This window comes from Saccoglossus kowalevskii, chromosome 15, assembly GCF_978046115.1.
Source record: "Saccoglossus kowalevskii chromosome 15, keSacKowa6.1, whole genome shotgun sequence".
In the NCBI taxonomy this organism is placed as follows: domain Eukaryota; kingdom Metazoa; phylum Hemichordata; class Enteropneusta; family Harrimaniidae; genus Saccoglossus; species Saccoglossus kowalevskii.
Window position 1 is genome coordinate 1,531,238 of NC_140655.1, and position 16,493 is coordinate 1,547,730.

Below are 16,493 nucleotides of genomic sequence, written 5' to 3' on the forward strand. Positions count from 1 at the left end.
TACGCACACACCAATATCTTATCATGTAGGTATTACATGTACAACCTACGTATACACCAATATCTTATCATGTGGGTATTACATGTACAACCTACGCACACACCAATATCTTATCATGTGGGTATTACATGTACAACCTACGTAAACACCAATATCTTATGTGGGTATTACACGTACACACCAATATCTATATCATGTGGGTATTACATGTACAACCTACATACACACCAATATCTCATGTGGGTATTACATGTACAACCTACGTACACACCAATATCCACATTATGTGGGTATTACATGTACAACCTACGTACACACTAATATCTTATCATGTAGGTATTACATGTACAACCTACGTACACACCAATATCTATATCATGTGGGTATTACACGTACAACCTACGTACACACCAATATCTATATCATGTGGGTATTACATGTACAACCTACATACACACCAATATCTCATGTGGGTATTACATGTACAATCTACGTGCACACCAATATCCACATTATGTGGGTATTACATGTACAACCTACGTACACACCAATATCTTATCATGTATGTATTACATGTACAACCTACGTACACACCAATATCTATATCATGTGGGTATTACAGGTACAACCTACGTACACACCAATATCTATATCATGTGGGTATTACATGTACAACCTACGTACACACCAATATCTTATGTGGGTATTACACGTACAACCTACGTACACACCAATATCTATATCATGTGGGTATTACATGTACAACCTACATACACACCAATATCTCATGTGGGTATTACATGTACAACCTACGTACACACCAATATCTTATGTGGGTATTACATGTACAACCTACGTACACACCAATATCTATATCATGTGGGTAGTACATGTACAACCTACATACACACCAATATCTTATGTGGGTATTACATGTACAACGTACGTACACACCAATATCTATATCATGTGGGTATTACATGTACAACCTACGTACACACCAATATCTTATCATGTAGGTATTACATGTACAACCTACGTACACACCAATATCTTAACATGTGGGTATTACACGTACAACCTACGCACACACCAATATCTTATCATGTGGGTATTACATGTATAACCTACATACACACCAATATCCATATCATGTGGGTATTACATGTACAACCTACGTACACACCAATATCTTATCATGTGGGTATTACATGTACAACCTACGCACACACCAATATCTGTATCATATGGGTATTACATGTACAACCTATGCACACACCAATATCTTATCATGTAGGTATTACATGTACAAACTACGTACACACCAATATCTGTATCATATGGGTATTACATGTACAACCTACGCACACACCAATATCTGTATCATATGGCTATTACATGTACAACCTACGCACACACCAATATCTTATCATGTGGGTATTACATGTACAACCTACGTACACACCAATATCTTAACATGTGGGTATTACACGTACAACCTACGCACACACCAATATCTTATCATGTGGGTATTACATGTATAACATACATACACACCAATATCCATATCATGTGGGTATTACATGTACAACCTACGTACACACCAATATCTTATCATGTGGGTATTACATGTACAACCTACGCACACACCAATATCAGTATCATATGGGTATTACATGTACAACCTATGCACACACCAATATCTTATCATGTAGGTATTACATGTACAAACTACGTACACACCAATATCTATATCATATGGGTATTACATGTACAACCTACGCACACACCAATATCTGTATCACATGGGTATTACATGTACAACCTACGCACACACCAATATCTGTATCATGTGGGTATTACATGTACAACCTATGCACACACCAATATCTTATCATGTGGGTATTACATGTACAACCTACATACACACCAATATCTTATGTGGGTATTACATGTACAACCTACGTACACACCAATATCTTATCATGTGGATATTACATGTACAACCTACGCACACACCAATATCTTATCATGTGGGTATTACATGTACAACCTACATACACACCAATATCTCATGTGGGTATTACGTGTACAACCTACGTACACACCAATATCCACATTATGTGGGTATTACATGTACAACCTACGTACACACCAATATCTATATCATGTGGGTATTACATGTACAACCTGCGTACACACCAATATCTTATCATGTAGGTATTACATGTACAACCTACGCACACACCAATATCTTATCATGTAGGTATTACATGTACAACCTACGTATACACCAATATCTTATCATGTGGGTATTACATGTACAACCTACGCACACACCAATATCTTATCATGTGGGTATTACATGTACAACCTACGTAAACACCAATATCTTATGTGGGTATTACACGTACACACCAATATCTATATCATGTGGGTATTACATGTACAACCTACATACACACCAATATCTCATGTGGGTATTACATGTACAACCTACGTACACACCAATATCCACATTATGTGGGTATTACATGTACAACCTACGTACACACTAATATCTTATCATGTAGGTATTACATGTACAACCTACGTACACACCAATATCTATATCATGTGGGTATTACAGGTACAACCTACGTACACACCAATATCTATATCATGTGGGTATTACATGTACAACCTACGTACACACCAATATCTTATGTGGGTATTACACGTACAACCTACGTACACACCAATATCTTATGTGGGTATTACATGTACAACCTACGTACACACCAATATCTATATCATGTGGGTATTACATGTACAACCTACGTACACACCAATATCTTATCATGTAGGTATTACATGTACAACCTACGCACACACCAATATCTTATCATGTAGGTATTACATGTACAACCTACGTACACACCAATATCTTATCATGTAGGTATTACATGTACAACCTACGTACACACCAATATCTTATCATGTAGGTATTACATGTACAACCTACGCACACACTAATATCTTATCATGTAGGTATTACATGTACAACCTACGTACACTCCAATATCTTATCATGTAGGTATTACACGTACAACCTACGTACACACCAATATCTATATCATGTGGATATTACATGTACAACCTACGCACACACCAATATCTTATCATGTGGGTATTACATGTACAACCTACATACACACCAATATCTCATGTGGGTATTACGTGTACAACCTACGTACACACCAATATCCACATTATGTGGGTATTACATGTACAACCTACGTACACACCAATATCTTATCATGTGGATATTACATGTACAACCTACGCACACACCAATATCTTATCATGTGGGTATTACATGTACAACCTACATACACACCAATATCTCATGTGGGTATTACGTGTACAACCTACGTACACACCAATATCCACATTATGTGGGTATTACATGTACAACCTACGTACACACCAATATCTTATCATGTAGGTATTACATGTACAACCTACGTACACACCAATATCTATATCATGTGGGTATTACATGTACAACCTGCGTACACACCAATATCTTATCATGTAGGTATTACATGTACAACCTACGCACACACCAATATCTTATCATGTAGGTATTACATGTACAACCTACGTACACACCAATATCTTATCATGTGGGTATTACATGTACAACCTACGCACACACCAATATCTTATCATGTGGGTATTACATGTACAACCTACGTACACACCAATATCTAATGTGGGTATTACACGTACAACCTACGTACACACCAATATCTATATCATGTGGGTATTACATGTACAACCTACATACACACCAATATCTCATGTGGGTATTACATGTACAACCTACGTGCACACCAATATCCACATTATGTGGGTATTACATGTACAACCTACGTACACACCAATATCTTATCATGTATGTATTACATGTACAACCTACGTACACACCAATATCTATATCATGTGGGTATTACAGGTACAACCTACGTACACACCAATATCTATATCATGTGGGTATTACATGTACAACCTACGTACACACCAATATCTTATGTGGGTATTACACGTACAACCTACGTACACACCAATATCTATATCATGTGGGTATTACATGTACAACCTACATACACACCAATATCTCATGTGGGTATTACATGTACAACCTACGTACACACCAATATCTTATGTGGGTATTACATGTACAACCTACGTACACACCAATATCTATATCATGTGGGTAGTACATGTACAACCTACATACACACCAATATCTTATGTGGGTATTACATGTACAACGTACGTACACACCAATATCTATATCATGTGGGTATTACATGTACAACCTACGTACACACCAATATCTTATCATGTAGGTATTACATGTACAACCTACGTACACACCAATATCTTAACATGTGGGTATTACACGTACAACCTACGCACACACCAATATCTTATCATGTGGGTATTACATGTATAACCTACATACACACCAATATCCATATCATGTGGGTATTACATGTACAACCTACGTACACACCAATATCTTATCATGTGGGTATTACATGTACAACCTACGCACACACCAATATCTGTATCATATGGGTATTACATGTACAACCTATGCACACACCAATATCTTATCATGTAGGTATTACATGTACAAACTACGTACACACCAATATCTGTATCATATGGGTATTACATGTACAACCTACGCACACACCAATATCTGTATCATATGGGTATTACATGTACAACCTACGCACACACCAATATCTTATCATGTGGGTATTACATGTACAACCTACGTACACACCAATATCTTAACATGTGGGTATTACACGTACAACCTACGCACACACCAATATCTTATCATGTGGGTATTACATGTATAACCTACATACACACCAATATCCATATCATGTGGGTATTACATGTACAACCTACGTACACACCAATATCTTATCATGTGGGTATTACATGTACAACCTACGCACACACCAATATCTGTATCATATGGGTATTACATGTACAACCTATGCACACACCAATATCTTATCATGTAGGTATTACATGTACAAACTACGTACACACCAATATCTGTATCATATGGGTATTACATGTACAACCTACGCACACACCAATATCTGTATCATATGGGTATTACATGTACAACCTACGCACACACCAATATCTTATCATGTGGGTATTACATGTACAACCTACGTACACACCAATATCTTAACATGTGGGTATTACACGTACAACCTACGCACACACCAATATCTTATCATGTGGGTATTACATGTATAACCTACATACACACCAATATCCATATCATGTGGGTATTACATGTACAACCTACGTACACACCAATATCTTATCATGTGGGTATTACATGTACAACCTACGCACACACCAATATCTGTATCATATGGGTATTACATGTACAACCTATGCACACACCAATATCTTATCATGTAGGTATTACATGTACAAACTACGTACACACCAATATCTATATCATATGGGTATTACATGTACAACCTACGCACACACCAATATCTGTATCATGTGGGTATTACATGTACAACCTATGCACACACCAATATCTTATCATGTAGGTATTACATGTACAAACTACGTACACACCAATATCTGTATCATATGGGTATTACATGTACAACCTACGCACACACCAATATCTGTATCATGTGGGTATTACATGTACAACCTATGCACACACCAATATCTTATCATGTGGGTATTACATGTACAACCTACATACACACCAATATCTTATGTGGGTATTACATGTACAACCTACGTACACACCAATATCTTATCATGTGGATATTACATGTACAACCTACGCACACACCAATATCTTATCATGTGGGTATTACATGTACAACCTACATACACACCAATATCTCATGTGGGTATTACGTGTACAACCTACGTACACACCAATATCCACATTATGTGGGTATTACATGTACAACCTACGTACACACCAATATCTATATCATGTGGGTATTACATGTACAACCTGCGTACACACCAATATCTTATCATGTAGGTATTACATGTACAACCTACGCACACACCAATATCTTATCATGTAGGTATTACATGTACAACCTACGTACACACCAATATCTTATCATGTGGGTATTACATGTACAACCTACGCACACACCAATATCTTATCATGTGGGTATTACATGTACAACCTACGTAAACACCAATATCTTATGTGGGTATTACACGTACACACCAATATCTATATCATGTAGGTATTACATGTACAACCTACGTACACACCAATATCTATATCATGTGGGTATTACATGTACAACCTACGTACACACCAATATCTATATCATGTGGGTATTACATGTACAACCTACGTACACACCAATATCTTATGTGGGTATTACACGTACAACCTACGTACACACCAATATCTTATGTGGGTATTACATGTACAACCTACGTACACACCAATATCTTATGTGGGTATTACATGTACAACCTACGTACACACCAATATCTATATCATGTGGGTATTACATGTACAACCTACGTACACACCAATATCTTATCATGTAGGTATTACATGTACAACCTACGCACACACCGATATCTTATCATGTAGGTATTACATGTACAACCTACGTACACACCAATATCTTATCATGTAGGTATTACATGTACAACCTACGTACACACCAATATCTTATCATGTAGGTATTACATGTACAACCTACGCACACACTAATATCTTATCATGTAGGTATTACATGTACAACCTACGTACACTCCAATATCTTATCATGTAGGTATTACACGTACAACCTACGTACACACCAATATCTATATCATGTGGGTATTACATGTACAACCTACATACACACCAATATCTCATGTGGGTATTACATGTACAACCTACGTACACACCAATATCCACATTATGTGGGTATTACATGTACAACCTCCGTACACACCAATATCTTATCATGTAGGTATTACATGTACAACCTACGTACACACCAATATCTATATCATGTGGGTATTACATGTACAACCTACGTACACACCAATATCTATATCATGTGGGTATTACATGTACAACCTACATACACACCAATATCTTATGTGGGTATTACATGTACAACGTACGTACACACCAATATCTATATCATGTGAGTATTACATGTACAACCTACGTACACACCAATTTCTTATCATGTAGGTATTACATGTACAACCTACGCACACACCAATATCTTATCATGTAGGTATTACATGTACAACCTACGTACACACCAATATCTTATCATGTCGGTATTACATGTACAACCTACGTACACACCAATATCTTATCATGTAGGTATTACATGTACAACCTACGCACACACTAATATCTTATCATGTAGGTATTACATGTACAACCTATGTACACTCCAATATCTTATCATGTAGGTATTACATGTACAACCTACGTACACACCAATATCCACATTATGTGGGTATTACATGTACAACCTACGTACACACCAATATCTTATCATGTAGGTATTACATGTACAACCTACGTACACACCAATATCTATATCATGTGGGTATTACACGTACAACCTACGTACACACCAATATCTATATCATGTGGGTATTACATGTACAACCTACATACACACCAATATCTTATGTGGGTATTACATGTACAACCTACGTACACACCAATATCGATATCATGTGGGTATTACATGTACAACCTGCGTACACACCAATATCTTATCATGTAGGTATTACATGTACAACCTACGCACACACCAATATCTTATCATGTAGGTATTACATGTACAACCTACGTACACACCAATATCTTATCATGTGGGTATTACATGTACAACCTACGTACACACCAATATCTTAACATGTGGGTATTACACGTACAACCTACGCACACACCAATATCTTATCATGTGGGTATTACATGTATAACCTACATACACACCAATATCCATATCATGTGGGTATTACATGTACAACCTACGTACACACCAATATCTTATCATGTGGGTATTACATGTACAACCTACGCACACACCAATATCTGTATCATATGGGTATTACATGTACAACCTATGCACACACCAATATCTTATCATGTAGGTATTACATGTACAAACTACGTACACACCAATATCTATATCATATGGGTATTACATGTACAACCTCCGTACACACCAATATCTGTATCATATGGGTATTACATGTACAACCTACGTACACACCAATATCTTATCATGTGGGTATTACATGTACAACCTATGCACACACCAATATCTTATCATGTGGGTATTACATGTACAACCTACATACACACCAATATCTTATGTGGGTATTACATGTACAACCTACGTACACACCAATATCTTATCATGTGGATATTACATGTACAACCTACGCACACACCAATATCTTATCATGTGGGTATTACATGTACAACCTACATACACACCAATATCTCATGTGGGTATTACGTGTACAACCTACGTACACACCAATATCCACATTATGTGGGTATTACATGTACAACCCATGTACACACCAATATCTTATCATGTGGGTATTACATGTACAACCCATGTACACACCAATATCTTATCATGTAGGTATTACATGTACAACCTACGTACACACCAATATCTTATCATGTGGGTATTACATGTACAACCTACGTACACACCAATATCTTATCGTGTGCGAATTAAATGTACAACCTACGTACACACCAATATCTTATCATGTAGGTATTACATGTACAACCTACATACACACCAATATCTTATCATGTAGGTATTACATGTACAACCTACGTACACACCAATATCTTATTATGTAGGTATTACATGTACAACCTACGTACACACCAATATCTTATCATGAGGGTATTACATGTATAACCTACGTACACACCAATATCTTATCATGTGGGTATTACATGTACAACCTACGTACACACCAATATCTTATCATGTGCGTATTACATGTACAACCTACGTACACAACAATATCTTATCATGTAGGTATTACATATACAACCCATGTACACACCAATATCTTATCATGTAGGTATTACATGTACAACCTACACACACACCAATATCTTATCATGTGGGTATTACATGTACAACCTACGTACACACCAATATCTTATCATGTGGGTATTACATGTACAACCTACATACACACCAATATCTTATCATGTGGTTATTACATGTACAACCTACATACACACCAATATCTTATCATGTGGGTATTACATGTACAACCTACGTACACACCAATATCTTATCATGTAGGTATTACATGTACAACCTACGCACACGCCAATATCTTATCATGTAGGTATTACATGTACAACCTACGTACACACCAATATCTTATCATGTAGGTATTACATGTACAACCTACGCACACACCAATATCTTATCATGTGGGTATTACATGTACAACCTACGTACACACCAATATCTTATCATGTGGGTATTACATGTACAACCTACGTACACACCAATATCTTATCATGTAGGTATTACATGTACAACCTACGTACACAACAATATCTTATCATGTAGGTATTACATGTACAACCTACGTACACACCAATATCTTATCATGTAGGTATTACATGTACAACCTATGTACACTCCAATATCTTATCATGTAGGTATTACATGTACAACCTACGTACACACCAATATCTTATCATGTAGGTATTACATGTATAACCTACATACACACCAATATCCATATCATGTGGGTATTACATGTACAACCTACGTACACACCAATATCTTATCATGTGGGTATTACATGTACAACCTACGCACACACCAATATCTGTATCATATGGGTATTACATGTACAACCTATGCACACACCAATATCTTATCATGTAGGTATTACATGTACAAACTACGTACACACCAATATCTGTATCATATGGGTATTACATGTACAACCTACGCACACACCAATATCTGTATCATATGGGTATTACATGTACAACCTACGCACACACCAATATCTTATCATGAGGGTATTACATGTACAACCTACGTACACACCAATATCTTAACATGTGGGTATTACACGTACAACCTACGCACACACCAATATCTTATCATGTGGGTATTACATGTATAACCTACATACACACCAATATCCATATCATGTGGGTATTACATGTACAACCTACGTACACACCAATATCTTATCATGTGGGTATTACATGTACAACCTACGCACACACCAATATCTGTATCATATGGGTATTACATGTACAACCTATGCACACACCAATATCTTATCATGTAGGTATTACATGTACAAACTACGTACACACCAATATCTATATCATATGGGTATTACATGTACAACCTACGCACACACCAATATCTGTATCATATGGGTATTACATGTACAACCTACGCACACACCAATATCTGTATCATGTGGGTATTACATGTACAACCTATGCACACACCAATATCTGTATCATGTGGGTATTACATGTACAACCTATGCACACACCAATATCTTATCATGTGGGTATTACATGTACAACCTACATACACACCAATATCTTATGTGGGTATTACATGTACAACCTACGTACACACCAATATCTATATCATGTGGGTATTACATGTACAACCTGCGTACACACCAATATCTTATCATGTAGGTATTACATGTACAACCTACGCACACACCAATATCTTATCATGTAGGTATTACATGTACAACCTACGTACACACCAATATCTTATCATGTGGGTATTACATGTACAACCTACGCACACACCAATATCTTATCATGTGGGTATTACATGTACAACCTACGTAAACACCAATATCTTATGTGGGTATTACACGTACACACCAATATCTATATCATGTGGGTATTACATGTACAACCTACATACACACCAATATCTCATGTGGGTATTACATGTACAACCTACGTACACACCAATATCCACATTATGTGGGTATTACATGTACAACCTACGTACACACTAATATCTTATCATGTAGGTATTACATGTACAACCTACGTACACACCAATATCTATATCATGTGGGTATTACAGGTACAACCTACGTACACACCAATATCTATATCATGTGGGTATTACATGTACAACCTACGTACACACCAATATCTTATGTGGGTATTACACGTACAACCTACGTACACACCAATATCTTATGTGGGTATTACATGTACAACCTACGTACACACCAATATCTATATCATGTGGGTATTACATGTACAACCTACGTACACACCAATATCTTATCATGTAGGTATTACATGTACAACCTACGCACACACCAATATCTTATCATGTAGGTATTACATGTACAACCTACGTACACACCAATATCTTATCATGTAGGTATTACATGTACAACCTACGTACACACCAATATCTTATCATGTAGGTATTACATGTACAACCTACGCACACACTAATATCTTATCATGTAGGTATTACATGTACAACCTACGTACACTCCAATATCTTATCATGTAGGTATTACACGTACAACCTACGTACACACCAATATCTATATCATGTGGGTATTACATGTACAACCTACATACACACCAATATCTCATGTGGGTATTACATGTACAACCTACGTACACACCAATATCCACATTATGTGGGTATTACATGTACAACCTCCGTACACACCAATATCTTATCATGTAGGTATTACATGTACAACCTACGTACACACCAATATCTATATCATGTGGGTATTACATGTACAACCTACGTACACACCAATATCTATATCATGTGGGTATTACATGTACAACCTACATACACACCAATATCTTATGTGGGTATTACATGTACAACGTACGTACACACCAATATCTATATCATGTGAGTATTACATGTACAACCTACGTACACACCAATTTCTTATCATGTAGGTATTACATGTACAACCTACGCACACACCAATATCTTATCATGTAGGTATTACATGTACAACCTACGTACACACCAATATCTTATCATGTAGGTATTACATGTACAACCTACGTACACACCAATATCTTATCATGTAGGTATTACATGTACAACCTATGCACACACTAATATCTTATCATGTAGGTATTACATGTACAACCTATGTACACTCCAATATCTTATCATGTAGGTATTACATGTACAACCTACGTACACACCAATATCCACATTATGTGGGTATTACATGTACAACCTACGTACACACCAATATCTTATCATGTAGGTATTACATGTACAACCTACGTACACACCAATATCTATATCATGTGGGTATTACACGTACAACCTACGTACACACCAATATCTATATCATGTGGGTATTACATGTACAACCTACGTACACACCAATATCTTATCATGTAGGTATTACATGTACAACCTACGCACACACCAATATCTTATCATGTAGGTATTACATGTACAACCTACGTACACACCAATATCTTATCATGTAGGTATTACATGTACAACCTACGTACACACCAATATCTTATCATGTAGGTATTACATGTACAACCTACGCACACACTAATATCTTATCATGTAGGTATTACATGTACAACCTACGTACACTCCAATATCTTATCATGTAGGTATTACACGTACAACCTACGTACACACCAATATCTATATCATGTGGGTATTACATGTACAACCTACATACACACCAATATCTCATGTGGATATTACATGTACAACCTACGTACACACCAATATCCACATTATGTGGGTATTACATGTACAACCTCCGTACACACCAATATCTTATCATGTAGGTATTACATGTACAACCTACGTACACACCAATATCTATATCATGTGGGTATTACATGTACAACCTACGTACACACCAATATCTATATCATGTGGGTATTACATGTACAACCTACATACACACCAATATCTTATGTGGGTATTACATGTACAACGTACGTACACACCAATATCTATATCATGTGAGTATTACATGTACAACCTACGTACACACCAATTTCTTATCATGTAGGTATTACATGTACAACCTACGCACACACCAATATCTTATCATGTAGGTATTACATGTACAACCTACGTACACACCAATATCTTATCATGTAGGTATTACATGTACAACCTACGTACACACCAATATCTTATCATGTAGGTATTACATGTACAACCTATGCACACACTAATATCTTATCATGTAGGTATTACATGTACAACCTATGTACACTCCAATATCTTATCATGTAGGTATTACATGTACAACCTACGTACACACCAATATCCACATTATGTGGGTATTACATGTACAACCTACGTACACACCAATATCTTATCATGTAGGTATTACATGTACAACCTACGTACACACCAATATCTATATCATGTGGGTATTACACGTACAACCTACGTACACACCAATATCTATATCATGTGGGTATTACATGTACAACCTACATACACACCAATATCTTATGTGGGTATTACATGTACAACCTACGTACACACCAATATCGATATCATGTGGGTATTACATGTACAACCTGCGTACACACCAATATCTTATCATGTAGGTATTACATGTACAACCTACGCACACACCAATATCTTATCATGTAGGTATTACATGTACAACCTACGTACACACCAATATCTTATCATGTGGGTATTACATGTACAACCTACGTACACACCAATATCTTAACATGTGGGTATTACACGTACAACCTACGCACACACCAATATCTTATCATGTGGGTATTACATGTATAACCTACATACACACCAATATCCATATCATGTGGGTATTACATGTACAACCTACGTACACACCAATATCTTATCATGTGGGTATTACATGTACAACCTATGCACACACCAATATCTGTATCATATGGGTATTACATGTACAACCTATGCACACACCAATATCTTATCATGTAGGTATTACATGTACAAACTACGTACACACCAATATCTATATCATATGGGTATTACATGTACAACCTCCGTACACACCAATATCTGTATCATATGGGTATTACATGTACAACCTACGTACACACCAATATCTTATCATGTGGGTATTACATGTACAACCTATGCACACACCAATATCTTATCATGTGGGTATTACATGTACAACCTACATACACACCAATATCTTATGTGGGTATTACATGTACAACCTACGTACACACCAATATCTTATCATGTGGATATTACATGTACAACCTACGCACACACCAATATCTTATCATGTGGGTATTACATGTACAACCTACATACACACCAATATCTCATGTGGGTATTACGTGTACAACCTACGTACACACCAATATCCACATTATGTGGGTATTACATGTACAACCCATGTACACACCAATATCTTATCATGTGGGTATTACATGTACAACCCATGTACACACCAATATCTTATCATGTAGGTATTACATGTACAACCTACGTACACACCAATATCTTATCATGTGGGTATTACATGTACAACCTACGTACACACCAATATCTTATCATGTGCGAATTAAATGTACAACCTACGTACACACCAATATCTTATCATGTAGGTATTACATGTACAACCTACATACACACCAATATCTTATCATGTAGGTATTACATGTACAACCTACGTACACACCAATATCTTATTATGTATGTATTACATGTACAACCTACGTACACACCAATATCTTATCATGAGGGTATTACATGTATAACCTACGTACACACCAATATCTTATCATGTGGGTATTACATGTACAACCTACGTACACACCAATATCTATATCATGTGGGTATTACATGTACAACCTACGTACACACCAATATCTATATCATGTGGGTATTACATGTACAACCTACATACACACCAATATCTTATGTGGGTATTACATGTACAACGTACGTACACACCAATATCTATATCATGTGAGTATTACATGTACAACCTACGTACACACCAATTTCTTATCATGTAGGTATTACATGTACAACCTACGCACACACCAATATCTTATCATGTAGGTATTACATGTACAACCTACGTACACACCAATATCTTATCATGTAGGTATTACATGTACAACCTACGTACACACCAATATCTTATCATGTAGGTATTACATGTACAACCTATGCACACACTAATATCTTATCATGTAGGTATTACATGTACAACCTATGTACACTCCAATATCTTATCATGTAGGTATTACATGTACAACCTACGTACACACCAATATCCACATTATGTGGGTATTACATGTACAACCTACGTACACACCAATATCTTATCATGTAGGTATTACATGTACAACCTACGTACACACCAATATCTATATCATGTGGGTATTACACGTACAACCTACGTACACACCAATATCTATATCATGTGGGTATTACATGTACAACCTACGTACACACCAATATCTTATCATGTAGGTATTACATGTACAACCTACGCACACACCAATATCTTATCATGTAGGTATTACATGTACAACCTACGTACACACCAATATCTTATCATGTAGGTATTACATGTACAACCTACGTACACACCAATATCTTATCATGTAGGTATTACATGTACAACCTACGCACACACTAATATCTTATCATGTAGGTATTACATGTACAACCTACGTACACTCCAATATCTTATCATGTAGGTATTACACGTACAACCTACGTACACACCAATATCTATATCATGTGGGTATTACATGTACAACCTACATACACACCAATATCTCATGTGGGTATTACATGTACAACCTACGTACACACCAATATCCACATTATGTGGGTATTACATGTACAACCTCCGTACACACCAATATCTTATCATGTAGGTATTACATGTACAACCTACGTACACACCAATATCTATATCATGTGGGTATTACATGTACAACCTACGTACACACCAATATCTATATCATGTGGGTATTACATGTACAACCTACATACACACCAATATCTTATGTGGGTATTACATGTACAACGTACGTACACACCAATATCTATATCATGTGAGTATTACATGTACAACCTACGTACACACCAATTTCTTATCATGTAGGTATTACATGTACAACCTACGCACACACCAATATCTTATCATGTAGGTATTACATGTACAACCTACGTACACACCAATATCTTATCATGTAGGTATTACATGTACAACCTACGTACACACCAATATCTTATCATGTAGGTATTACATGTACAACCTATGCACACACTAATATCTTATCATGTAGGTATTACATGTACAACCTATGTACACTCCAATATCTTATCATGTAGGTATTACATGTACAA